The sequence below is a fragment of the Paroedura picta genome, chromosome 9 (assembly GCF_049243985.1).
Source record: "Paroedura picta isolate Pp20150507F chromosome 9, Ppicta_v3.0, whole genome shotgun sequence".
Taxonomy (NCBI): domain Eukaryota; kingdom Metazoa; phylum Chordata; class Lepidosauria; order Squamata; family Gekkonidae; genus Paroedura; species Paroedura picta.
The window spans coordinates 43611604-43638559 of NC_135377.1; the positions used below are offsets into that span (position 1 = coordinate 43611604).

The 26956-nt window shown below is 41.5% G+C and overlaps 1 long non-coding RNA gene across 1 annotated transcript; it reads right to left on the reverse strand.

Moving 5' to 3' along the window:
* Positions 1 to 25734, reverse strand: LOC143844324 (uncharacterized). The gene is made up of 3 exons (XR_013233956.1): positions 25656 to 25734; positions 3568 to 3622; positions 1 to 110 (listed from the first exon to the last, which is right to left on the reverse strand). It is a non-coding gene; the product is annotated as an uncharacterized LOC143844324 (long non-coding RNA).
* Between the last annotated feature and the right edge of the window lie 1222 nt (positions 25735 to 26956).

The window sequence follows — 26956 nt, forward strand, 5'->3', positions numbered from 1 at the left end:
GCATATTTAGACTGGGAACTTCCTGGTATTTTCTAATTTCCTTTTGTGTCCTCATTGGCTCAATTGGAGCCTTCCTGATCCTTTGAGTACATTTCCTCCTTGATCGTCTCCTGAAGAACAAGTAGATCAGTTAGACTGTTAGGATTCTCTGTCCCCCTTCACAAAGTTACTTCAATTCTCAATAAAGCTATTTTCTCTTTAAGCAGCTGGTGTTTTGCCCATTTAAACTCTGCCCACACAACCATCATATCTGGTTTGACTGTTTAAAAGTGTTTAGGGGTAAGAAATAGTACTACCTGAAATGCTACAGAAGCCTGTATCAAGAATGTTAATATGTCATACTCAAACTTCCTAGCCCCAGTGCTGAATTCACATAGAAGCTTTGCTCATGTGTCTTGGTTTAGAGAAAAATTGTCTTGTTCTAATTTCCCCAGTAAGGTAAAGGTAAAGGTATCCCCTGTGCAAGCACCGAGTCATGTCTGACCCTTGGGGTGACGCCCTCTAGCGTTTTCTTGGCAGACTCAATACAGGGTGGTTTGCCATTTCTTTCCCCAGTCATTGCCGTTTTTACCCGCCAGCAAGCTGGGTACTCATTTTACCGACCTCAGAAGGATGGAAGGCTGAGTCAACCTTGAGCTGGCTGCTGGCATCAAACTCCCAGCCTCATGGTCAGAGCTCACATATTTAATGCTGTGCCTGAGCACTCCTGAATGCTCCATGGACGTGCTTATATCTTGGACCTGTGGCTCCTCCCATGCCTCAGATGAACAGAGGTGGTGCCAGAGGTGGAAGAAGGTGTGGCCAGTGGCTTTGGGGGGAGCCCTCTACATGCTCCTCTTCTTCACTCAATCCTTTATTTTCTTGTCTCAAACACAACTAGCCTCAGCATAACAGGAGGGTTTGGGTTGCTCATGGGGGGAGGAATGGACAGGAAAGAAGGCCCAGTATGCACATGTTGGGTAATACACTTTCGATGCACTGTCCAGTTCCACACAGTAGACTATCCTGTTCCACAGAGGAAAATCCAGCTGCAAAAGCACATTGAAAGTGCATTATCCAACATGTGCATACTGGGCTGATCAAGAAGACAGCCCTGGGAGCAGCAGCAAAGAACACATTTGATTAAAGCAATGGCGACAGCAGCTTTCAGCTGCTGAGAGCGCATATGCGTTCTATGGTAATCTAGAGCTGACCAGATGAACATGACACGAACAACCTGTAATTTAGCACAACATTATGGGAGTATGTATAACTTCTCAAGGATGTCCTGAAGTTCTAGGAGTGTTGCCCTGCCTGTAGCATCTATTAGGCCGGGCCACCATGTGGGGACACCTGTAAGCCATATTTATGCCTCATGTAATTATTCTGTTTTTCCCAATAGTGCCCTGAGGTGTGAGATAAGTACCTTCAGTTCAATTTATTTCTAATCTGATAAGGTGACCCTCACCAAACGCTATAATACCCAGCTGCCTAGATACTTGTATGAGGTGTAAGAACAATTCCTTACAGCAGGGGTAGTCAACCTGTGGTCTTCCAGATGTCCATGGACTACAATTCCCATGAGCCCCTGCCAGCAAACGCTGGCAGGGGCTCATGGGAATTGTAGTCCATGGACATCTGGCGGACCACAGGTTGACTACCCAGCCTTACAGGATCCACTTGTGTGATCCTGTCTGAAATATACAGACCTTGAGATCGGTGCTCTCAGCTGCGTCTTTATTACCTCCCCAAAACAAACAGTTATGAAGGAACAAAGAGTGGGCCAAATCAGCTTACTGAGGGATGCAGTTTACTACTGGCAGTTACTAAATCCTCCATGCTTATAAATTGGGAAAAGGGAGAGCAAATGTTGCTGTTGCAGCAAAATGACCCCTGGAGCTATTCCTGAGGTGGTATCAATTATATAGCCCTGCATTCTGAAGGCTATGCCTGAAGTCATCCCCTCCCTGTCCCTCCGTTGTTACCTTCTTTCTGCTTCACTATTTTAAAAACAAAACCAGAATGTAATATACATTTTGCCTCAAGGAAAATAAATATTCTGTTTTGTGTTTTTCCTCATCTTTTCTTGTGAAGAAAATTTGTGTTTCCAGTTTTAGCTGGAGCTTTGTGACAAAAACAACACAGGTCTCTCACACTGACAGAAAAATTCCTCTCTGAAATGAAAGTATCCAAAATGGAGCAAGCCTGAGGGGTGTTTCTATGATTCTTTTGAAGCCAGAGACTTCCTCTTGGGCTAGCTTGTTAAAGTTAGGAGCGTTTCTGTTTGATTGTGTCCTTTAAGAAATTGAATCTTGGGGCACATCTTAGTTCATGCTCTCTATGCCTCTGATGTAGCACATTCAGACCCTATGGCTACCGAAAAGGGTCAAGCAAGGATTTGCTCAATGTATGCATTTTTACCTCTGTATCATTCTTTCTGAAGCCTCCAGCTTTAGGATCTAGAGGGTATGTGGAATATTTGAGCCGTTTTGCAGACTGTTTTGAGAGAGAAATAATTAAATCCATTTTCCCGGTTGCAAACATATGTATAGGGGTGTATCGGGGTCAAACTAAACATTATACAAAGATGTGTGAATAGCATTACCCTGGCAGCACTTATTAAAAGAAGAAAAGCTGCTTCTGGAGGGATGATTAGGAATAGAAAACTGGTGAGAATAGAGTAAAGAGGAACTTAGTCATTCCCCTTCTTGCTAGGCCCTATTCTGATCCCTCCCCTCCATGGGGTTCCAAATGAGTATTTGTCTTCATTTGAAACTCCACAGGGGAGTGGGAAGACTGGAGCAAGAAATAGCAGGTGGGAACAACATTAAACCATCTATCCCCACAGATTCATTGTCTGATCCCACAATCCTCTCTGGGAAATGTCTTTCCCTCTTTATAAAGGGCTATCAGACTAGTGTTACGTGCACCTTTGACTTTTCGTGAGAATGAGTAGATATTATGGTCTACTTATTTTTACTGTCGTTGTCACAGTAAACTTGTAACACTCAGAAGAGGGGATGAGGTGTTCTTGGACCTGTGTGGAAAATCCACAAGTATCCTAAGTTTCCTCATGTAGCACCCAAGGGCTGTTTCAGGTTGGGAAAGACTGAAGCACCATGGCTCTGATTATAATGGGGCACCACATGCACAAGTGTTGAGGAGAATCCAGAGCTCAAGCATGTTTGTTATATCTTATACAGACAGGAACCTGTGTCCAACCCATGTTTTCTTAACTTACATATCTACTTTCCTTCTCTCTCTTCATTGCTATTAGTCTGAGATCCAGTTCCAGATCTTCTACCATCTCATGCTTCCACCAGGGGATGCACGCCCACCTTGGTGATAGCTGTCTGCTCCCATTCCTCTTCTGTTGTTGATCCCAACAAAATGATGGTGTGATTTGATATATATTTATATATATTTGATATATTTGATATATATTTAATACTAAAGGTTTTTATTTATTCAGAAAAGAAAAAGACATTACATATTACAGGCTGTAGAAAAGAGACATGCTACCTATTATATTTACAGAACTATAAATAAAAATGGAATTCTGAAATGTAAGATCCTTGCACCTCCTACCATTGAATTTCTCCCATGCTCAAAACTGAATTTGTTTGAAATAGACTCCAGATTCCTGAAAAGAGGAGCAGAAACATATTGTTAGATTTCAGGGAGAAAATGATGATGAGATGACTTGGAAGGCTCAAGGGGGTGGCAGGTACAGTGGATGAAAAATAGGGTTGTGAGTGTCCTGCATAGTGCAGGGGGTTGGACTAGATGACCCACGAGATCCCTTCCAACTCTATTATTCTATGATTGGAAGAGACTGTATAAACAATACACACCAGAAGCTGTGTGAGTGTGACTATCTGCGGGTACTACAACTAAGAGTCTATGAATGCTGACTTCTTAAGATTCAGGCCATGCAACAGACCCCTACTGCTCATGTTATTTCCATCAGTCCGTGCGACTTACTTGCTTGGGGTCTGAATAACACTTATAGTATTTGACCTCCTGCCCCTCTCCTAGTCTCTGTATTACTGAGTTTGTATTTTTCCCTAATCACCCTTATGTGTGCAGTAAATATTATAACTTTTATCAAGAAGAAACGAAAGAATTCTGAGACTGACAGATAGTGTCTTGCTGTATCTGTCATCTCCTGTTACTTTCTGTTACATGACAGGATGTAACCTGACTGTGATGCACAATGACATGACACACAACACTCGTTACCCAATTGGTAGCTCATTAGAGAAAACAGAAATCCAACAGAACAGATCTCCATTTCCCCCTTGCCACTCTCATTTCATGCTCAGGTACCTTTTCCAGTACTCTGAAGACCTGAGGAGCTTACTTAGGTACTCATAAACATTTGTGTTAAATTAGCGATTCTTGATCGCTGCATCACATCTGTGGTAAACATAATATTTTTAAATGAAGTGCTTCAGTAACTTTATTACTGTTTGTATGCAATATATTCAGGCTTGAGGTTCCTTCCTTCCCAGACACAATTTGAAGTGTTCAGAAGATTGTCTGAAGATACACATCCCTGGGATTCAAAAGGGCAGGAACCAGAATGGAATCCTTTGTGCCCCAGTCTTCACTTCCAGCAGTGCTACCCAGAGCAGAATTCCACTCTTTTAGATCTGTACTTGTTAAATTCCAAAGAGGTTTTTTTAAAAAAATATTTATTTTGTTTTTGGGTGTGCAGAACAATTTCTTAAGAGCATCTACTATTTTGACTATCACTACATCCAATGAATTCCACAATTTAATCACGCATTGAGTAAAGAAGTATTTCCTTTTGCCTGTCTCAACCTGTTTGCCCATCAGCTTTATAGGATGCCTCTGAGGGATAGTATTATGGAATAAGACCACTTCCACACAAAGAATCTGCCTCTGGACAGCCTTCGAATGTTGATGGTTTTTAGAGCCCCCTCCACATGACATTGCCTGCATCCCGAGCCTGTCAAGGAGCTGGGTCGAGTTTTGGCCATTTTCAACTTGTGATGAGGGAAATCACCAAAACTGGATTTACCACCCTCAATCACGCATCCCATCATTGAGCAACCAGTGAGCAACCAGAGATAAGCCCGTATGGAGGGGGAAAGGCACGATAGTCTCTGAAGCATTGCCCTGCCCTCACACCTACTCTTCCCTCTCCATTTCCTGCATCAAGTAATTTTTTTTTAATTGGCACAGTCTGTGTTGCAGTGCAACTGCAAACCTACATTATCAAAGGTGAAATAAAATATTCTTTAAAGTGTCCATTGTCACACACACACACAATACCTTTATTGGCATAAACAAAGATAGTCAAGATACATCAGTCAGTTTAAATTTAAAAACTGAAGACAGAAATTCAGCCATAATAAAAGTGACATCGGCATCCTTATCACTCAATAAAAATTGGCAGATGAGGTCTCTTGAATAGTTTCTCCATTTCGGTATAAAAGGTATAATGTGCCTTCGCTGGACAATGAACAAGGGACAGTCCAGTAAGATATGTTGGATGGTGTCAGGAGAATTTGATTCACAAGTGCATAGTCTGTTTTTGAAAGGAATCTTGGCAAATCTCCCTTGTAATACTTTGGATGGAAAGGTGTTGAGCCAAGCAAGCGAAAACGCTCTGCGATAGAGGGGATTTGCCAAGTTATAGAAATAAGCCAGCATTATCCCATGTTTCACTTGGAGACCAAGAGCACGGGGAGAGCAAATTGCTGGAACACTAGGATGGATTTTTTTTGAAATTCCTGATTTGGCACATAATGGAAGATTCATTCAGAGTTAACATGTAATTGTAGTCAATGCCAGTTTGTTGGCGTGTAGTCAGGATGGTAGAGAACCATTTACATTTAAAAGAGTCTCTCAGTAAATAAGCCAATAGACTATCTGATTGAACCCTAAATTGCAGTTTTAGCCAATATTTGAAGGTGAAAATCCAGGCCTTAGTTTCAAGAAGATTATGGCCAATTTCAAGACATAAAGAGGAGTAGGGGCCATAATTTGGAGTTTCCCAAATCTGCTGGAAAAAGGCAGACTGTAACCTTTTCAAGTTTTTGTTAAAACCTGAGATCCACAGAGGGATGCCATATAAAATTTGGGGAAGAATTTTCGAGTCAAACACACAACAGACAGCTGGGACAAGCTGATGACTTTTAAGGAAGAAAAACCGGTTTAGATGGGTAATGAAACAGTTAGCCTGCAAAATAATCCTATTTCTATGTTTGGTCCAATGCAAATTATGTTGGAAGGTAATTCCTAAGTATTTGAACCATTTGACCTACTCGATTTTATGACCACCAATACGCCAGTTTGAGGGAGACCACTTCTGTGCAAAGACCATCACTTTGGTTTTTTTGAAGCTTATCGATAGGTCATTGAGTTGGCAATATTCATAGAAAGCGTTCAGATATCTATTCAGACCAGTTCTGGAATAGGAAAGCAACACGCTGTCATCAGCATATAGAAGAAGTGGGATTGGCAGTTTATCTAATTTGGGGGGATGACCATTTATGAGTCTTGGGGTTTCTGGAAAAAAAGTTTAAATAAATGAGGAGCAAGGACGCAGCCTTGTTTAACTCCTCTCAGGATGGGGATTTGATTAGTTAAATGACCTTTTTCAGTAAATTTGACCTGACAGGTATTGCTGGAATTTAGGTTCATTAGGAGGAGGAGGCGCGAATCAATATTAAGGTCTTGCAATTTTCTCCATAGTAAACACCTGGAGATAGAGTGGAATGCACCTTTGAGTTCAACATTGTCTTTTTGGGTTCAGGCAGGAAAAACGCAGCACTTTTTCTGTTTTCTGGAGGTGGGGAATGAACTGGGAAAGAGGGGGGGTGTGTGGATGATTGAGCAGCCTTCTTCAGATCATGCAGGGGTCTGAGCACTTTGTTTTTAATCCAAGCATTAACACAAAATGTCTTTTTTGGCTCCAGGGACCATGTCCAGCCTTCTCTCACAACTCAGGCAGACAGAAACAGCCTTGTTTCTGTTTTCTGGAGGTGGAAAATGAGCTGGGAAAGAGGGGGTGGTGATCAAGCATCCTTCTCCTGATCATACAGGGATCTGAGACAACCATTTTTAAGCCAGTCTTGCTGCAATTTTTCCAAGACCATCACAAAAAAGCAAATTTGAGACCAATGGCATGGAAGATATGGAAACTGTAGATGGGGCACAGAAGTACTATGAGACCCTGGGGATATGTAGAGAGGGGAGGCACTGTTTCCCAGTAGCACCTTCCCAGTAGAAGTTGATTTTTATACCCTGATTTTTGCTGCCCAAAGGAGTCTCAGAGTGGCCCACAACGTCTCCCTCTTCCTTTCCCCACAACCAACACCCTGTGAAGGAGGTGAATCTGAGAGAAACTGCTCTGGGATAATAGTTTCTAACAGGACTGTGACTAGCCCAAGGTCAGTCAGCATGTGGAGGAGCACAGAATCAAAAATAGCCTGCCGCATTAGAAACTGCTTCTTTTAACCACTACACCAAGCTGTACAAATTGCCATTGCCTTAAAGAGATGTAGCTAGAGCACAGCCAGAAGTCGTTGCAAGAGGATAGTGTAAGTCTTTTTTGACTTGCTCATTAGCTGTTAGGGAATTCTTCTCCTTTGGACCTTCTGGCCAATGGCTTCTCAGAGCAATTCCTACATGAAGTTGTGATTGTGTGGTTAATAAGGTTTGCTATTTGCCAAGGAAGGAATGCTTTTGTCTTCTGCTCTCTCGCTCTCTCTTTCTTTCCCCCCTCCCTCTGTGTGTGTATGTGTATAGAAGGGAGTGTGACAGAGGCCCCTCCTCCCCATCCCAAGCAGCTCTTTGCTCCAGGGGAAATGAATTCATGTAGGAAATACATGAGTGTCTCCCTCCTGCTGCAAGTGTCTGTGATGGTTACCCCCAAAACATTCCTTCCTTCTCAGATTGCAATTTGTAAACATTCCCAGGGCAAAGGCTTTCCCTGGGTCCCAGAGGACCATCAGGGCAGAGGAGCTGTGCCAGGAGGTGGCTCACTTCCCTCCCCATATTCACCAAGTTGAAAGCAGCCAAGGAAATTTAGTGGCAGCAGGGCATGCTGTGAGGCCAGCTCCTCTTCCACCCAGCAGACTTCTGACACTGGCAGGAAGTTGGAGGTAGAGAGCTGATTCCTTATTAGCCCTTCCTGGCTGAGATCTCCCTATTGATTGGGGCTAAACTACCAGGGTGTGCCATCCCTGGCCGAGGGCATCTACTATTGGGGGAATATTACTTAGGGTGCCAATCAGGTAGGAAGTAAATTGTCTGCATGCGATTTGAGCTGATTGGCCCTCATTGCCATAGTGCAATTTGAACTGATTGAACTGACAGAGTGGTCTCTCCCTATTAGCAGCACACCCACACAGAGGGCCAATCAGGTAGGGATTACATTGTCTGTATGCAGTTTGAACTGATTGGCCCTCATTGTCATAGTGCAATTTGAACTGATTGACTCTTATTTGCAGAGTGCTTTCTCTTTTGATAGCAGGGAGGGCCAATCAGGTAAGCAGTGAGTTGTCACTTTGAACTTTATTATTTTAATAATGATAATGAAATTATAGAGTTTGAAGGTACCTCCAGGGTTAAGTAGTTCAACCCCCTGTAGAATGCAGGAGATTCACAACTACCCAGCCCTACAAATGGCAGGAAATGATGTTGCTAGCTAGGCCCCACCATCACCAAGTAAGTCACCCCCCGGCCATTTTAATTGACCTCTTCTATGCTTTTCCTAGCTTTTTCAGGTTCATAATTTTGAATATTGTGCTTTTATAAGCAAGGAGAACATCTCATCTAGCTACAGACTTTCCTGTGCTGAAAGTAGGAATGCCATATTTCCTGCAAATTTAATACAGCAAGATATTGTGTTGGTGATAGGACCCAGCAGCATATTGCTCCTTTCCTGAGGATTAAAATGCAGGGATTTCAGCCTGTGCATCAGCACCCACCTCTGGCCAAAGCAGGAAATTGCCATGACTGGCAAGGAAGCACCTATGAGGCCAGATCATGGCGGGAGGTCAGTCTACATAACTAATTTGCATAACTTGAGGTCTGAACTCCTGCTTCTATTTTCAGGGGAGGTTCTTTCTCTTTCTCTCGTTCTTACTTTCTCTCTCTCTCTGCACCCAGTGCCATCATGGAAAGGGCTGTGGGCAGTGCAGATGGCTGTGAGCATGGTCAGTAGGAGGTAGGGATGCCAGTCTCCAGGGACATCCTGGGACCCCCAGGAATTATAGCTCATCTCCAGATATCAGTTCCCCTGGAGAAAATGGCTGCTTTGGAGAGTGGACTTCATAGCATTATACTCCACTGAGGTTCCTTCCTGCCCCGAATCCTGCCTACTCCTGGCTCCACCCCCCAAATCTCCAGTTATTTCTCAACTCAGAACTGGCAACCCTAGCAGGAGGAATTGTCAACAGAGTAATGGAACGATGAAACACATGGGTGAGTGATGGGAAGGACGGCCCTGGGAACCATCTATCCAGGGACCCCAAAATCTAGAACTACCCCTGCTTTCCCTTCCTTCCCTCTCTTTCTTTTGGTCCTCCCTCCCTATTCTTTATCTTGATGCCCCAAAATTGGCTGGAGTTGAGATTGAAAGCTTGGAGTGACCCAGAAACAATTTTGTAATGTGAAATTTATCTGTACCAAACTATTAATAAAAATGTTTTAAAACATGTTTGGTTAATTAGAGATCTTGGCTTATTGGAGGGTATTGTTCTTTGATGATGCCAGGAGGCAATTGTCTTTTATTGTTGAAGTATTCCCTTTTTTAAAAAATTGCCATGTGATTTTGGGTGCTCTGCCCTTTCAAGAAAATCAATACAGGGAGACTTGTCCTTGCTGCAATACCACACAGCTACATGCCCCATTTAGCAAGAATGGGGCTTGCCAGCAGCCGTTGAATGGAGAAGTGCTATTTTGGAGTAAAAGAACGGTCACTGAGTCTGCCGTGTTGCAGGAAGTTTCTGACTGCAGCCAGGGGCCGTTTGCTTGGGAGGTTAGGATCCAGAAGATTTCCAAACAATAGCACATTATAGCAGCTGAGGAAAACTGGGAAGACATGGCGAAGGCATTGTGCTTAAAGGATGTCTATGAGATACAGCTGTACAGTAACCAAGAGTGACATTCTTCATGTTGTATCAGTTTAAATCTCAAGATAGATCTCGATATAGATGTCAGCTGCTAGGACAACCAGGCTTCCATTGCCCATGGATATCTGCACAGCCAGCACCTGTCTACTCAGCAGGTTGTGTGCCTTGTAGTGAAGGAATCAGCATGATCTGCTTCCCCGGTCAGTTCCTTCCCCTCCCTAGGCAGATGCACCAGCAATGCACAGTGGAAGGTGCGCCTCCCACCAGCCTGCGTCAACACATGGGGCTCAGTCAAGGAAGGCAAGTGATAATTATTTTGCTGTGGGTCGCAGATGGCCACTTTGTCAGCAGGTCTGCCCACTTCAGTGTACCGGCTGGCTGGGTTTGTAATAGCCCTTCTTTGGTCAAACCCGCCACACAGTGTGAAAGGGCCATTCAATTGTTTGCTGAAACCTGCACTTCAAGACCAGGTCCCATAAGGTAGTGTGCAGAATGGAAGTGTGCTGACAAACTTGCACACCTTAAAAATCAACCCAAAAGGAATCTCTGTTGGAAAAAAATGAGTCTTAAAAAACCTCTCAGAGGAAACCATTAGGGACACCAAGCATAATAAATGGTGACAGAGGCAATCTTTTTCACTGTCTATTCTGTTAATTATTTTAACTAGACAAGATGGGATTTCTTTGAGGAAGGAATCAGCTATTTGTTTCAAAAGCTCAGTAGCATTTAAAAGGTGCAGAATTTGGTACCCCAAAGAGGAGTTAAGTGGGATATGAATTATATTTTCAGCCCATCATTTATTTACTTGTTAATTCCTCATCTTTTTATGTGGTGCAGCTTCTTGCATTCTTTCACCAGTCAAGTCAACATTACTGTCTTTTTAAAACAGCTGTAAATCTCTTTGATTGGGACTGGAGGCTGGAATCATTCATGTTGTGTTAAACTAAACTGTCTTATCTCCTTGAGTGCCATGAAGCCACTGGCATGTCCAGAGCTGCATCTCTACATGGCCTAAGGATGCCAACATTTGAAAGCTATTAGTAAAGACATTTGGGGAAGAAAGAGAGACATGACTGAATCTCCTTCACTTATACATACACACAGTCCACACAAACAATGCATTTCTAAAACATACAAAACATTTTAAATGGGACAAAACTAGGGGATGAGAAGAATTCCTTCCCTGCTTTAAAGCGGGGGTCGTCAACCCCTGGTCTACGGCCCAGTACCGGACCGCGAAAGCCTCGGTACCGGGCCGTGAAGGCCTTGGTATTGGGCCACTGGCGGCCGCGCCTGCCTTTCCTCCCCCCCTGCAGCGAGGACTTTGCGAGGCTGTGAGTGAAGCGGCCGCCAAAGCAGCCACTTTGTTCGCAGCCCGGCTAGCTTCTCACTGCAAGAGGGGGGGGGAGAGGCAGGCGCGGCCCCTGCAGGCGCAAACGCACATGTGCGGCAATTCTGCACATGCGCATTTGCATGCAACTGCTGCACGTGCATGCTGACCAGGGTGCCGGCTCTCCCCCACCCCCAGAGTTGGTCCTCAACCGCAAAAAGGTTGGGGACCACTGCTTTAAAGAATAGACTTCTATCTCATTGATACAAGTCATGTCTTCCAGTTTGGTGTCGTGGTTTAGTGTAGTGGTTAGGAGTGCAGACTTCTAATCTGGCATTCCAGGTTCAATTCTGCGCTCCCCCACATGTAACCAGCTGGGTGACCTTGGGCTCACCACGGTACTGATAAAACTGTTCTGAGCGAGCAGTGATATCAGGGCTCTCTCAGCCTCACCCACCCCACAGGGTGTCTGTTGTGGGGAGAGGAATGGGAAGGCAATAGTAAGCCACTTTGAGCCTCCTTCGGGTAGGGAAAAGCAGCACATAAGAACCAACTCTTCTTCTTCTTCTTCCTGGACCAAGTACATTCAGAATCACACAGCTGAAAAACATATTGGCAGGGAAATGCAAGGAGAACTTGGAAGCTTCTTGTCACTCACAGAACAAGAATGGTTTGGCACTAGGGTTGCTAGGTCCCTCCTAACAACCAGTGGTAGATGGGGGGGGTGAACTTATGGAAACAGCAGAGAGGCCCATCCAACACACAGTGACCTATCCATGTTACTGCTCTCATGACATGGAAGTGACATCATCACACTCAGCAAAGCTCTAGTATTTGGGGGAAACTCTATGGCAAATATTGCTTCTACCAATGAGTTTTTGATCAAATACCAGAATGTTGCCCCCAGCATTCCAGGTCACGTAGGCAGAGATGTAGACATCAGATGAAGCTCCTTCTTTGGGGAGTAAGTCCCTCCCCCCAGACATCTAATCAGTGGTGGGGAAGTAGGGCCTGACAGTAGAGGACCTGTGCCTCCAGATGTCCCTTCATTCCAGATAATCCAGTTTAGGAGATTTTGTAGGGTTCAGTTTGGAGAAAATAGCTATTGCCTTATTGTTGTTGTGCATCTGTACTAGGGGTGCCAACTCCGGACTTAGGAATTACTGGAGATTTGGGGGTGGAGCCTACGGAGCTGTGATTTGGAGAGAGGAGGGATCTCAATGGGGCCATAGAGGCCGCTTGCCAAAGCAGCCATTTTTGCCAGCTACCTAGAGCCTGAATGCTGGGAAGGGTGGGGTATAATTTGAAAAATAAATAAAATAAATAAAATAAATAAAATAAATAAAATAAATAAAATAAATAAAATAAATAAAATAAATAAAATAAATAAAATAAATAAAATAAATAAAATAAATTAAATAAATAAAATAAATAAAATAAATAAATACTGGGAATGACAGCCCTGGGGGAGGGGGGGAGCCAGAATTTGAAAAGGTAGTTGTGATCACCTGTACTGAATTAACCCAAATTCAAACCATGGTTTCAAATCCTGGTTTGATAGCCTTAACTAACCACGGTTAGTGGAATAGCCTGTATTTCATTGATTGCACTAACGGTCATAAGTAATTTCACTTGATTTTTGTACAAAGCTAATATTTCTTTTTCTGTTTCCCACCAGTAAAATGGGAATAATAGTAATGTCTTACACAGAGTTGTCACTTAAAACAACTATAAACACCTATTTTAAATTTAAATGCTCCATGCATTATAACCATGTAATACCTTTGCACACAAAGCAGTGCACAGATTTTTGAGTTCTCTAGAACTCTTCATTCTGGTTGTTCTTAACAAAAGGTGTGTTGTGGTTTTATTTGGGGGGGGGTACCGTGGACCCACATGGCTAGTTGCAGCCTTTTTGTAAACTGTAAGGCTTATAGAAAGCAAGTACAACTTTAGTCTTGTTGGAACTAAATCAAGTGTATTGTAAAGACATTGGCTAAGCTAATTGGTGTGTGTGTGTTTGCAAACTGTTATAAACCTAGAAGTATGGTCACATAACCTATAAGATTTCTTAGCCAAACTTTGGCAATGGGAATGTTGTTTAAAATTTTGTTTCTGAATCCTGGAGGGTGATATTTGTTCAAAAATGACACTCAGTCTTAATGGCAGGGTAATCCTTCTGTCTGAACATCTCAGCAATCTCAAAACTAGGGAAAATACATCCTTTGACAGATACAAAATGAGAAAAAAAACCCAAGATAATGTCATTTTTTCACCCTTCTCTTTCCAATTTATATATCAAAAGAAAAGCATGAACATGTACTGTAAACAACCTCAGGGACAATTCCTGCAGTCAGACAAAACTCCTTTTGTAGGTCAGGTAGGAAATAGGAAGCTACACAGGGAACCTTTAGATTTGATTTAGAAACAGATATTCTAAATCAAAGGGAAAAGAGCCAGCTTAATCTTTTTAAATGACACTAATGATTTTTTGATGTCATTTTTGCTGTGATTGTTTTGCTGTATAAATCAATGCAAACCTGTTATCCTCTGACCCAGAGCAAACTTGAACATAAATCCTATTCACTCTAAGATAACTGAAGTCAATTATTTAAAATGCAAATTTTAAAATAAGTGTTTCTGTGGGCAGAGAAGAGCAACAGAGTTAATAAAGGAAGTTTATTTTGTAGAAATGTTGGGTCCACTCCAGCCAGGCAGCTCAACAGATTGCATTGTGAGAGTAAAGCACATCCTGAATTTTCTCCCATTGAAAACAATACGAATGAAAAATGCTACAGTTTGGCTGCCAAAAATTGTACCTAAGATCCCTCCATTTTGTTAACAGTCCTTGGACTCTATGGCCATTTTTATTTGCCAAAAATCAGCTCCTACTGTAAAACCAAAACCAATGGCCAATGTTAATTTAGTTATGTACGGATTTCTCTAGCCTTGACCTGGATAGCCCAGGTTAGCCAGCTTTCATCAAATCTTGGGAACGAATCAGGGTTGGTCCTGGTTAGTATTTGGATGAGAGACCTCTGAGAAATACTAGGGTCATAGCATGGAGACAGGCATCAACAAACATCCTCTGAACATCTCTTGTCTTTAAAACCACTTAAAATCAGTCAGCTGTGATTTGATGGGAATTTTCATATTATTTTTTCTTCCAAATTGTCTTAAGCATGCTGTTACAATTTAATGGCTTTAGATATTACTTTCTATTAATAAAGATTAAAAAGAATCACATGGATAAAAACATGTGAATTTGGAAATAATTTTTGAGTAAAAGATGTATTGATTGATTTGAAATATTTATATGTGGATAGCAGCTTATGCTTATCCATTGTTCCTCTTAATATTTGTGAAACATCCCTGGGAGTGGAGAGTGTCCTGGCTGTCCGAGATGGAATAGGGCCAATTGGGGGGGCAGCAAAGCTGGCCACACCTTGATTGGCCCTCCTTCTCCAGCTCCTGCCCTCCTTCCCTGGACGCTAGCCACTTTGCTCTCAGATACCTGAGAGAGACATATAGAGACACAGAGAGCCCTGTCAAACCACAAACAACCCCTGATTACCTGCTATGGCTCCTACTGAGAGAGAGAGAAAGAGAGAGATCTGTACCTGCTGGTGTCCCCTGGGTCCTACCACCCATTGCATTCCTGGTTGCAATGGGCTTTCTTGCTAGTATATAAATTAAACAAGAAAACAGTCAACAAAAAAAGCCCCCACATTCCTAGTGGGTCCAAGCTGCACTGGGTAGCTTAATTCCAGTACTCCACTAACACTGTTGACAAAGACAGATTAAACTTCCCCAATTGTCACTAGCTGCTATAGCTAATATCCCTAGTGCAGATTCAGACTGACCTGGGACATCTATATTGGATCATATTTGAGTGACTATATTAGCTAGGCACTGTGCAAATGCTGTCACTTCACTTTCTGGCAGATCATCTTTGAATATAGCAGCCCATCCTTCATCTGGAAAAGATTATCTAGTTACACTTACCTGAAGAAATGGTGAATAAGAACAAAGATTTCCTCACCCCATCACCACTACCTCACAAGCTTGCAAATGGTTTCTTAATCAAATTCAGCACAAATCTTCCACAATTGGCAATTAAATTTATGTATGTGTGTCTGTGTCTCTGTGTTAGTGTGTGTATATATATTTCATTCGATTTTTTTAATCCAACCTTTTCCACAACAACCAGGACTTGGAGCAGTTAATAACGTAAATAAAAAAAAACAAATACTCTATTTAAAAAATGAATACCCTAGCACCCTGGCATGACAAGCAGATAAGCTGATAGTAGACCCAGTAAGATTGCCTCAGTGGAATTCCTGGATCATCATTCAATTTTACAGACCTTACAGGACCTAGACAGGTTCCACAGGGCATGAATCTCTTCAGACAGAGCATTCCACCAGGTCAGGGCCACAATAGAGAAAAAGTGGTCAAAGTTAAACAAGTTACTTGAGGCCCAGGTACCACCAGAAGTCCCATAAACTGGATCCCATCCAGAGCAGGGACCTGCAAACACCATTGTGACCCAGTCTTACCTGATCACTGGACTTCAGTTTAATCTGGACTATTTCATCTACCCTTTGATTGCATTCTAGGACCTAGTCTGCACACAATAGATAATGCACTTTCAATGCACTTTCGAAGTAGATTTTCTTGTTCTGCACAGGAAAATCCAGCTGCCAAAGCACATTGAAAGTGCATTATCCTGTGTGTGCAGACTAGGCCTAGGAGAAAGAAAGCAAAACAATCAGTTTACTGTTACTGTTGTAGCCATAGCCCATCACACCCCAACATACACATGCTATATATAACAGTGTACCACAACAGAAGGGTTAAAACATTTTTACATAACAGGATTAAATGTATTAAGTTTAAAACTCAAATGGTAAGAAATAAATGCAACAAAAATATCTATAAGATAACATGGAATTACAATTTAGCTAAAATATTTGTAGAATTAGCAGACACGAATTTCTTCTGATAAAAAGATAAAAATAGCCACTCTGTGGGTAACAAAAGAGATAACATCAGCCAATAAAAAATTTATATATTCCTCATCTGAGCCAGAAAAATTGACAAAAAGTTGATTCAGCAGTTTGTTTTGAAATGGAACCATAGAAGGAGCAATGTAGAATGTAGTGCATAATATCTTCGGTCAGCTAAGGAACAAGAGAATAATTTGTTTTTCTTAATCCAAGGATACCACAGAGAAAATTGAGATTTTCAAGCCATCAAGAAGGGCATCTTTTTCAAAAGGCCAATTATGAATTTTGTTTGAGTCCCAAAGTTTTACAGCTTCTCAAGAGAGCAAAGGGTATAACTGTAGAATCAGGGACAGCAAATTAGACTACTGATTTCCTTCCTTAAAGTACCAAAAGCAATATTTTACCAAATGGTCTTTGAAAATACTGTCACGTTTCTTATAATATTTTAATAGTTTCAAGTGGACTCTTGTTGTAGCAGAGGGTAGTTCAACTTCTAACCTTAAATATGCAGCAGGAGTCCCCTGAGGGGGAACCAAGATTTTCCTTAAGAGGTTTTTCCAAATGATTTTAAGCTCGTTGACCATTTTCTCATTCCACCCTCATATTTCAGCCCCATACAAAAACTGCATGATAACTTTGCTCTGGAATACTTTAAGGACTGGAGCTATTACCGAAGAATACAATTGTTGTTTTATTATAATTAATTCTTAATTTCTCTCTATCACAGTAATCCGTCAACCTAACTAACATCCTTGTGAGCCCAATTTTGGTAAAAGACATGATTGACATTTTATCTGCATACAAGAAGACTGAAAATTTTCAACCAGCCATTGAAGGCTGGGAGAGGGGGCTGTCTGGGATTCTATGGCCGAGGCAAAACTATTAATGTAAAAAGTAAACAAAGGGGAGAATTAAGAACCTTGCTTCACTTAACAGCCTTGCTTCCTTAATGGTATAGGCTCCATAAGAAATCCATGTGAACCTGCTCTTACCCTGACTGTGAGACTGGAATGTAGTTCTCTCAGTATCCTAAAGAGCATACTATCAATATTTGTTTTATCAAGTTTGCTTGAGTGCTCAATGGAGTCAAAGTCTGAAATGAATTCAACAAAAGCAATATAGTGGCATCTTCTATAATTTATGGTGTATTTCTGAATCAGGATCATCAATGTCAAACAGTGATCAACTATACTATGGCCCTTACAAAAGGGTCAGACATGACCTGGTGCTTGCACGGGGGATACCTTTAACACTAGGATTTATTAACCATATTGTTTTTTTAACTCTGTTCTGTTCTCATTTGATGAGTTCTTCAGTAACACATTAAATATTTTGAGCGTATTCAAGTAGTGCATTTTAAAATTGTTGTGGGCCACATCAGCAAAGCACAGAGAAGATCCTGCGGAACTGGCAGCAAGCGTTCATATTCTGGTTGTTACATGTTTTGATGTATGCTGCCTTTTTCTGTGTAAGTAAATTCAGTAGTGAGTGCCTGGAGACATGTAACACATGTTCAGGTTTTGTGGCATATAACTGGATAACAGTAATGGTGGTAATATCTACTAACAGAAGGCTGCATTCTATTAGGAACTTTTAATTTCTTGGGTTTTGTTGTTTATGTAGACCAGGGGTAGTCAAACTGCGGCCCTCCAGATGTCCATGGACTACAATTCCCAGAAGCCCCTGCCAGCATCTGCTGGCAGGGGCTCCTGGGAATTGTAGTCCATGGACATCTGGAGGGCCGCAGTTTGACTACCCCTGATGTAGACAGTCCGCTCAAGAATTGCAGTGTGTAAATTAAGGATCTAAATTCAGCCAATGAATAACTTGTATTAGAACTTTATTATAGACCAATCAGTTGGCTCTGTTAAGGGCCAGGCAGATGCCTTGGCAAGCCAGCTCAAAATGTATATAAGTTCATGAGTTCTTGTGTTTGCTGTTCGATATTTCTTGTTGGAGTTAGTGTTCAATAAAAAAACTGATTTTGAAAACCACATACTTAACAGGTTTCCTTTCTGTTACATGGAATGGATCAGAGACCCCTGTAAAGTACTGTCTGTCAGATTGGAAAACTTTCCTTTCCAATCAGCTGGCAGTAAGGAGCAGTTATTCTGTGCTGTTGTTCCTCTATCTTCAGTTGATGTTCTAGGTCATCAGAAGAGTATATCTGGCTAATATATGAATCACACTCCAGTCTCCACTCAATATATTTTATTCTTGTTGTTGTTAAATCACTTTTCATCAGCATATCACAGTAGAAATCTTTAACTTAATAGTTATAAGCACTGTTAACCTAGCAGTGTGTGTACCACACAGCTCTGCTATGGTTGTAATAGACTTCCATTAAAGTGTAGTTTGAGAAGTTTTGAATGGTCATTAAGATGGCATCATGTAAGTACGTGCCTAAATCAGAAATTCTGCTTTTCATTTTGCCAGGTATCCAGTATCTTATTTGTAATTTTAAGTTCTTTGTTTCCACTGGTATCATTTACATCATGTCAATACAAAATTCAGATTCATAGGCCTTGATATGGTATTTCAGATACAACAGCTTAATTCATCTGACTTTCTTCTGCTAAAAAACAATTGTACTGCACAGATTTCACAATGCCATAGAACTAGGTAAGCCAGAGTTTAACTGGGGGTGGGGGGGAGGATAATCTTGTCCCATATATTTGCTTAAAACCTTTCTCACAAAGATTTGTGTATAAATTGGCATCTGTCTTTCACTGGATACATTGGGGCTTAATGATTCTCATTAAGCTGAATAACTATCATATGCCCCTCCAAGCAGAATAACAACAACAACAACATTTTATTTGCATCCCACCCTCCCACAACACTCAGGGTGTGTAACAGCAATGAAACAAGATACGAATTAATCTTGAAAATGTAAAAAGCAAAATGCTCCCAACTGTTCCCCCTGGGCCCCAGAAATAGAATTTAGGGGTATTTGGTGATGCAGTGGGAGGGATGAGGGAATACTGTCACATTCCTGCCTGTAGAAATGCTCCATTGGATCAAATTCCATGTCTGAGATTCAGTATTACTTCTTTCCTCTCTAAATAGAGATATAGGCATGAATCCAAAGAGACATGTGATTGCAGTGTTCTCATTCACTGAAAACATTACTGAAGTGAATGTGGTTTAAGGAAAAACTTGAAGGTAACTACTGATACACCAGAGGGGTTTATTCTTAAGATAGATAAGGCAACCATCTTCAAAATATGTGGGTATATCTTATGAGCATTTTCTCCTGTGCTTTTCCAGTCTATCATATCAGTTAAGGATTAGGCTAATAGAAAATATTTTTAACTCACCGTCCTTCAAGAAGTTCAGGTGCATGGGTCTACATGCTTTTATTTTGTTTTCATATCCACTGCATGGGTCAGGTGAGGATGCAAGAGTGCTGGCCTAAGGTTATCTAATGAGTTTCATGGCAGGGTGAGGATTTGAAGCTAGGTCCACGACTCTAGTCACAGCTCACTGTCTTGCTTAAAACTGAGGACAAGGTAACTCACAGTGCCATCCTAAGCAGAATTATACCCTTCTAACTCAATGAGCGTAGAAGGGTGCAATCCTTTTTAGCATTGCATCATAAGTGGATGTGTCTGGGTATAAATAAAATGATAGGGAACCACTTTTTTCCTAAATTTATGGAGAGGAGGGGGAACCAAGAGCCACATTTGGTGATCATACTGTAAGTTATGAGTGGTGTCTGGATACTATGCTTTTTTGGTGCCATTTATGCTAAAACTTCAATTTCCCCACTATTAAAAACCAGAAAGGCTTTTTGCATGTGACAACCCCATTTCCAAAATAAGGGTTGTCCTAGAATTTTCATATCAAAGAGATGACCTGAGCCAATATTTAATGGAAAAACCGGTCAGGTACATCAAGCCTACTATGCTAAGTTTTCTCCCATGTGTACAAGAAGGAATTACATTATTCCTGTTATATCAGACATTGATTTGCCTTGATGGACTGAGACCAGCCTACTGTACCTTTCTTCTCTTGGTTGTCAACTGTGTTCTGCTCAGAAGCTCCTCATAAATGTGTTTTTATAGAGCTATGAACCACTTCAGCTTGGCCCAAAACTTCCCAGTGACTACAGAATGGCCTTATGGAGGTGACCAGACAATTGGTCAAAGTCCTTACAAGAATTCTGAGAAGTGATGCAAGAGTTTCACTAGGCATTTGATAGGCAGGGTCTCTCTTGGAACCCTTGAGCAGGGACCAGTTTAATTTGAATCTGCTGCTTTTACGAAACAGCCTCGAAAGTAGAATATACAAATACTTAAATGACTTAATACATGTAACATTCTCTGCAGCCACGTCTTCTTTCCTACGGAACCAACAAGGCTGTGTTCCAATCCCAGTTCCCCAAGAATGTATGCACATCCATGGCAGTGGCTGAAATGTGAGCACCCTACACAATAGAGCGCTCTCTTTCATGCAGATAGGTTTATGCAAAACAACAACCACAAACAAACAACTCTCTGTGCACCAGACATAGATTAAAAGCCTTTTCGTGAGGGGGGGGGTCTGGCAGGATAGCCACGGGTGTCACTGCTTAGCTCCTTAATTGTTCAGAAGGAAGCCACCAGAACACATGTGCTGGGCTATTGTCCTACTTAGCACTGTAGAAGATGGTTATTACTTTAAAGGAAGTAGATAGAAATAACCAAAGCTGGAAATAATCAGTGATTCCACCAAGGACTTCTGCCTAGCTTTCAACAGCAACATGATCATAAGGTTCGATGCCTGCTGAGAAAATGTCTCTTGTACTTTCTCATTAATAGTGCTCAATGCAGTGGAACTTCCATCTTTTGTCTCTTTTTGGAAGGGTTTGTTTAGAACCATTCCCTGTCTCTTGAATTTTGTTTCGCCTCAGGCTCATGTGTCTGACCTCCTGGTGGTTCAGGACCAGTTTAGGATAAAGGCATTGTACAACATGAGAACTGGCAGTCAGCAAAGCTGCAGGGAAGCATTTAAGGCTATATTCTGCAAATAGAGGACAAAATGAGAAACTATATTTATTGTGTTTGTGTCTTGCTCTTCCTCAAATAAATTAAAAACTGTACTAAAATCCAGTGAGTTTCTTAGCTGACTAGAGATATGAATCTAAGTTTTCCACATCCCTACAGTTTACTTTAGTCTACCAGGCTCTACCATGGCTTACATATGTACATAATACAGTATATCAGCACCATTTTAAGCATTTCTTAAATCCTAAACATACTTTGTTATTCTTTGCTTGTTTGTAATGCATACATGCTTCTTTCTGTGATAGTGTAGGGGAGGTGCATGTTTATTTTTTACCATTGCACTGAAAATCAAAAAGACAAGACAATATGCAAAAAAAAGTGTGTTTTGTTTTCAAGAAGCTCAGATCAGCAGAACAATTTCTTTAAATTATCCCAGCCATTCTGGAAATGTTTGTTCTAATCAACGTTAGGAGAGTTATTGCCTTCTCAGTGAGATATTTACTTTTGGCCTTGGGTGGGAAACGGGTATTTTAAAGCTGTGTTTTAAAGCTGTTAGTAGGTGTTCTCACATAGCAGTTTCTCTCAAAGCTCTTTCAGCCTCACCTACTTCACAGGTTGTCTGTTGGGCAGTGAAAAATGAAGTATAAAAACCAACTCATCTTCTAAATTAATGAAATACAATTTTTGCATTACAAAAGCCAGATCAAGTGCAGGACTTTGAACATGGTGTAATGGATGAAAAACAGATAGTGTGGATATATCCATGGGAAACGGATGAGTTGTAGGCCTTTAATTTCCTTAAAACCATGCAGGCTCTGTACAGTCAGAGATACTGGAGCTTAAGCCAAGGAGACCACTATGAACTTTGATTTTCCGATCGACAACCTTGAAATCATCTTGCATAGAAAAACTGATTGAATAATATTCACAACATTTTTTGAGCATGGGGAATCGGTTGGGATCTATTATGTATGTTGTAATATATTTTAGATTTTGTTTTGTTTCAGTCTTTAAACAAGGAGATCTTCCATTCGCTGTGCAATAGCATGATGCTGCTGCAGAACTAGGCTACTTATCTTTTTAAAGGGCCTCAAATTAAACAAAAGCATGGCAGCTTGAAGCACATGCTGGTTGCCCAAAGACCACAAAGCACTGCAAACCTGATCAAGTAGCTGAATAAATAGAGAGAGAAAAAGAAAGGAGATGCTTTGGGTCCTTTTGGCATTTGTGCTCTCCAGCTGCCAGGGCAAAAAGCCAGCGTTTTCTTTCTCAGCCAAAAACGTGGACTGCATATTTCCTTTTGCAAAGGCTTTCTTCTGCTGCTGAAGCAATACAACTTTAACCCACTCCATGTGACATCCTTCTGATTTGGAAAACACAGAGGGCTTTTGTGGTCCCTCTAAAGAAAAAACCCTTCTCATTCTCCAAGAAGTTCAGTGCATCATACAAAGACATTTGACCTATAAGTTAGGTCAAGCTGAACAAGAGTGACTGGCTCAAGGTCACCCTGTAAGCTTCACAGCAAAGTGGGAATCAGGTCTCACTAGCTCTAAAGCAGGGGTGGCCAAACCGTGGCTCTCCAGATATCCATGGACTACAATTCCCATGAGCCACTGCCAGAACTGGCAAGGGCTCATGGGAATTGTAGTCCACTGACATAAATAAATAGAGGAACACACTACCCGCTACTCAGCACTGGTCACAGAATTTCTACACAGGCTTCCTCAAATTCCTCTCTGAATTGCAAAGGTTCACATGTAATCACACAGCCTTGGCAATTCCTGAACAAGATCTAGATGGTTCTTCTAGACTGTGCTTATTTCAACAACTTCTCCCAGCACTGTAAGTGCAATGGTGTATCCCTCATCCCCAGATAGCCCCATGACTGAAATGTTGAGTGCAGCATGCAGCGTGTTCAGTAAACTTAGGTACAAGACACGGCCTCTGACATCTTTAATGGAGAGTCATGCAACATCTGGCCAATGTATGGACCATTCCCTGGCAACTGGGCAAGCTTATGTAATTTGTATGTATGTAAAGTACTGTCAAGTTGCGGCCAACTTACGGTGACCCCCATAGAGTTTTCAAGGCATGTGATTAACAAGAGGTGGTTTGACATTGCCTTCTGCAAAATTGTCCTTGGTGGTCTCCCATCTTAGCTACCTTGCTTAGCATCCAAGATCTGATGAGACTGGACTAACTACAATATTCCACATCCCTATGCAATATTACTATTATTTAGAGTCTGGTTACTTTCTTGCTGTGCTTTCTAATATGTGATCCTATATTTTTAAAAAGTTGCAGATACTAGCAAGGATCCTCTAAGCAAAGTCTTGCCATGTAAGCCATCAAATCCCTCTGTATAAAGTCTTTTCAGGCTCATAAATTCATGCCTGATGTGTGCTAAAAGTAAGGCTCTAACTGTGTAGACTAATGGCAGATCATGGATAATCTGTCATCCCTGCAGACAATGGTTTGGATCCAATCAATCTTTCTAATGGTGAAAAGAAAGAAATTCTTCCCTTTGACCATCAAAAAAGACTATGCTGGGGATCATGGGACTTGTTTGTACAAAAGTCATGTCTATGAAAAGCAGTAATAAGGAAGGGAATTGGGTGCCGCTGAATAAAATAGCTGGCTGGGTTCATGTTGCCAGGTCCCCCCTGGCAACCAGCAGGGGATGGAGCGGGAAAGGGCTGCAAGAGCCAGGGGAGATGAGTTTATGGGTGCATGCTATGTATTTAATAGATCAGGTTTAACAAACCTTTCATCATCTGTAATCTTAATAAATGTGTCTTCAATCATGATTGCTATTTTAACTTCCATTTTTCTGTTGGTAAAATGAGGATATGAATGACATATTTGGTACAAGTGTGCCCTAAGAATTGTAAAGCATGTTGAATTTTTAAAATGTGCACTGTGCACATTCATTTATAGAAGAAGTGTGCCTGAGAATTCAGGACTAATTACAAACCTTTCTTTCCTTTAAACAGTACAACAGTGTGTTGTTGAATACTTATCACTGGGCTGGTTCCCCCGTTCAGAAAACTCTATGCACCTGCAGTGCCTTTTGGAAGTAGACACCAGTACAGGTTTGTTTGTTGTTGTTTTTTAAAGGCTTCTGTAGATGTAGTGCTTTGTACCTCATTGAGGATATGTGAACCAGCCCAGTATCTGTCTGGGTTAATATGGGAGACTGCCTGAAATGTCATATAATGTATATAAGATTTGCTTGCACCTACAGTTTTGCAGAAAACAACAGAGGCAGAGATGACACCCTCCCTTCCAAATCAACATTTCATCCATTGCTGAAATGCATCAGCCTCTAGGCTGGAATGCAGCTGCTAATATTGTTACACAGCAGAACTGTTGGAGGGGAACTGAAGACTACTTTATCCAGCCGAGATTGCCAGGGGGGTTTTCAGAAGGTATTAGTTTTATTTCTTTCAGTTTGTTTCCTGAGTCTGATTGACTTTTCTATAAGATTATCAGGTAAAGAGTCTCTTTTCTGTCACACTGGTCCTTTATTTAGCTTGTTCTTGGGTGCTGTTGCCAAGCTATTCATGGTTCAATAAACTATTTATTACTACCATAAATTAGGAGGTACAGACAGTGTCACAGTTAAAGCTGAATCTCTATTATTTATCTGGCTATATATTTTCCATGGCATTATTCATTAACGTACTGGGATATCCCACTAAGGCCTGCAAAGGCATCTGTTCTTCTTCCTTTCCTATACAGAAACATAGAAAGATTTGAAGGTTTCCCCCTAATAACAGAGAGGGCCTGAGATTGTATTCATGAGAATTTGAGACACACTGAAAAATTTGAAAACTATATTATTTCATTATGGCAGCTTCCCATGTAGTCTCTGTAGCACTCAACTGGGAACACAGAAGAAAAAGTAAAGTATCTTCTCCTTCCATCCTCAAAGCAAGATGTCTGGCTGTATAGCCCACAGAACCCATACTGGTCCTTGGCTGATCAGTCCTTTTAATCATATGGATTGGTGAGCAAGGGGATGGTAGCAATAGCCTATGCTCTAGACTCAGCTCTCAATACAATCCCATTGGTTCCTGAGTGAGTTTAATAAAATTTAATTACTGTTTTGTTAAAAAAATAATGTCCACAGTTCACTCACAAAGAAAGTTCTTTCTTTGTTTGGAGAATGTATTAGATGTATTAGAAATGTATTCTATGGATGTTACTTTAATTTAGGAGCCCGTAGAAATCTTACCTTATTGGCTTAAATGGAAGTCCATTTCCCCACTCCAGGTATCAACATACCAGCTCTTGTCTTTATGCCTTCTTTTACATCATTGTTGGAAGGTTCCTCTTATTAGAAACAGAATAGAGGATGTTTCTCATTCACTGCAATCCTTAATCTTTGCTATTAACCTGTCACAACTGCAGACAAGTGGTTCCTAGTCACTGCCAAACTGTACAGAGGATTGGTCAACCATTTGCTTCTCCTGCCCACTTTCCACACTTAGTCCAGAATGGCAGCCACTGACACATTATCCTAAGGACAGACCTTAGGACTACCAGGGTTGATGGGAAGCACTGTTGATATTTATTTAGTACTTCAAGGCCAAAGTAGACATGATACTGGACAATTTGTGAATAGACCTTGTTAGTATTTTTAAAAGGAAATGGCTAACAGGGCACAATTCAGACTGGGATTTAAGCATGTTTGGAGAGGGAGTTTAATCATCCACTCCCTACCTCCGTCCTCAACATCTTTCTCTAAACATTTATCAAAACCAATCCCCTGCCCCATGTTGTTATTATCTCTGGAAAAGAAAAAGAAAGAATCTGTCTTGAATCATTTTCATTAATAACATTATGGGGTAGTTGCCTGTCCCCAGACCACCTGGGGACAGGCAATCACATGGTGATCCATGTGACAGTCACCTCCAGAATTCACTTCTGTAACTCACTCTACCCTAGCCTATTCTTATCCCTGACCTGGAAATTGCAGCGAGTATAGAATGCAGCTGCTAACTTCACAGGAACATCTTTGAGGGCTCATTTCCAGCCGATCCTGAGGCAGCTGCACTGGTTGCTAGTTGTGGCCAGGATAGTTTTGACCTTTAAGGCCTTATGTGGTCTGGGACCCACATATCTGATAGACCACCTGCTGCCTTATGCCCCCCACAGAGTGTTATGTTCTGCTGGTTCCAACTTACTGGTAGTTCCCAGTCCCCAGGATGTTTGTCTGGCCTCAACCAGGGCCAGGGCCTTTTCTGTCCTGGCCCCGACTTGGTAGAATGAGCTCCCAGAAGAGCTGAGGGCCCTGCAAGAACTTCCTGTAAAGACTTCTGCAGGGACTGTAAGATGGAGCTTTTCCACCAGATCTTTGGGTAAAGTCAGGGCGCAGGAGATTGGATGGGCCCCTCTAGACTAGACCATCTGCAGTGGAGTTGGCATCCATAAGTTTTCCCTTGCAGCATAGGGAAAGGAAATTGTCGATTGAGAGGGAGGGGATAGTTTGCAGCCAGGATATTGTTTTGATGGAGGATTAAGGGTTTTTATGTA